Here is a 2,500-nt window from a genome sequence, read left to right on the forward strand (position 1 = left end):
GAAGAGACTTTAGTTCTGGCGTGAAGGCGTCGGGTGTTAAACAGGCTACCATCTAGCCGGTGTTGAATACTTATGCCAGCATCTTTTCCCAGGGCTGCATGAGTGATCTTTATTAGGGCAAGTAAAAAGATGTTAAAAAGAGTGGGTGCAAGGACACAGCCCTGCTTAACTCCAACCTTTACTTCAAACGGTTCTGAGAATGTGCCGCATACTTGAACCCGTGCTTGCATCCCTTCATGAAGGCCTTTGAGCACAGAGAAAATTGGGAGGGACTCCCATCTTTTCGAGAAGTAACCATAAAAGGGGGCGGTTTACTGTGTCGAAAGCCTTCGTAAGATCGATGAAGGCGATAAAAAGATCTTTCTTTTGTTCCCTGGCATTCTCTTGCAGCTGGCGCAGGCAGAACACTATGTCTGTGGTGCTACGATGTTTGCGGAAGCCACATTGGCTCTCTGGGAGGTTTGTTTCGGTTATTTTATCCGTAAGCCGAGAAAGCATGATCTTAGCAACAACTTTACCGGCCACCGCTAGGAGTGATATGCCCCTGCTATTGCCACAGTTAGCCCTATCTTCCTTCTTCTTATAGAGGGTGATGATATTTGCATCTTTCAGTATGTGAGGTACCTCCCCAGTTGTCCAGACCTCGCTGATAAGTTTGTGGAGATTAACTTTTAGTAGGTAGCCTCCTTGTTTAAAGAGCTCTGCTGGGATCCCATCTGGCCCTGGGCTTTTGTTATTTTTTTTAGCTCGCTAATAGCTCTTAGGACTTCTTCCATTTCTGGTGGATTGTCTAGAGAGACCATGGTGGGAAGATTGGGTAGGCTGTCAAATATGGTAGGTATGATGGGATTAACCTGATTAAGAAGGGTATTAAAATGTTCAGCCCATTTGGAGGTAATTTGCTCATTCTTTTCAGCAGTGTGGTTCCATCTGCTGCTCTAGCTGGATGGTTGCTATGCCTTTTTGGACCGTAGAAAGCCTTGACTGCATTGTAAAAGCCGTGTGAGTTGTTGCTGTTGGCATATTGTTGCAGTTCTGTTGCCCTGGCTTGCCACCATTCGTTCTCCATTTGTCTCAATTCCCTCTGCACCTCTGCTCTGATGTTGGTAAATCCATTTTTCAAAGCACTGGATTGGGGATTGTTTAGATGGGCATCATGAGCTTTTTTTTTTTTTTCCTCTAATAGTTGGTGAATGCGAGAGGAGTTTTGGTCAAACCAGTCTTGATGGTGTTTTCGCTTGAATCCGAGAGTGTCCACTGCACAATTGTATAAGTCAGAGTGGAGGCGAGTCCATTTGGTTCCTAAGTCAAGTCCTTGATCATGCTGCATAAGGCTCTCTGCAACATTGCAGCAGAACTGTGCGCAGACTTCAGGATCTCCAAGGGAAGCGATATTCAGCTTTTTGGTAGGTGGCGCACTTCGTTGCTGAGGTCAAATTTCAAGGCGGATCTTGCAGCGGACTAATCGATGGTCTGTCCAGTAGTCTGTACCTCTCATTGCCTTGGTTATGAGAACCTCTTTTCTCTCCGACTGTCGGATTATAATATGATCTAACTGGTGCCAGTGGCCAGATCGGGGGTGCTTCCATGTATTCTTGTGTTTAGTTTTCAGCTGGAAATTGGTGTTGGTGATGTGTAGTTGGTGTTCGGAGCAAAGTGTAAGGAGTCTATATCCGTTGTCATTGGCTTTACCAACTCCATGCTTTCCCAGGACACCTGGCCAGATGTCATGCTCTCGTCCAACTCTTGCATTGAAGTCACCCATAAGGAGAACTCTATCGGTGCGGTGGATTGCTTGTAGGCATTCGTTAAGAGAATTATAAAACTCCTCTTTTACACAATCTTCTGCAGCAAGAGTAGGAGCATAGGCACTTATGATGGTGATGTGTTTTCCTTTGCTCAGAGGTACTCTCCATGACATTAGACGTTCACTGATCCCTACGGGTGTATTAGGGATTTGGCGCAGCAGAGATGTTTTGACTGCAAAACCTACCCAGTAGAGTCGTCGCTCACCTTCAGGGAGGCCTTTCCAGAAGAAGGTGTACCCTTCTCCCTCTTCAGAGAGTGAGTCTTCACCACTCAATCGTGTTTCACTAAGAGCTGCAATGTCGATGTTTTAGCGGCTAAGTTCGTGGGCCACCAATGCAGTTCTTCTCCTCGGACGAGGGTTGACATCACTGTCGAGCAAGGTCCTAATGTTCCAGGTCGCAATCTGTAAGGTTGTTTTATTATTCTTTAGTTGGCTGCATAAAAGAGGTGTCCTGATAGCCTGCAGCTGACCATCCGGATATGGTGAAGCGGACAGTATAGATCACCTTTTCTAGATCCCTCCCCGGATTGGGGGAGCACTGCGGGGACTGCTCGTCACATGGGGAGCTGCCGGATAGGGCTGCCACTTCACCCCAACCCTCGGCGACTATCTACCCCATGCCGCCTACGTGCAGGTAGGAGCTAGACACTTCCAACCGCACCTACAGTTTGTGCCTATCGCTCCATCCCC

This window comes from Oratosquilla oratoria, chromosome 29, assembly GCF_046742065.1.
Source record: "Oratosquilla oratoria isolate Oo_2021 chromosome 29, ASM4674206v1, whole genome shotgun sequence".
Taxonomy (NCBI): Eukaryota; Metazoa; Arthropoda; class Malacostraca; order Stomatopoda; family Squillidae; genus Oratosquilla; species Oratosquilla oratoria.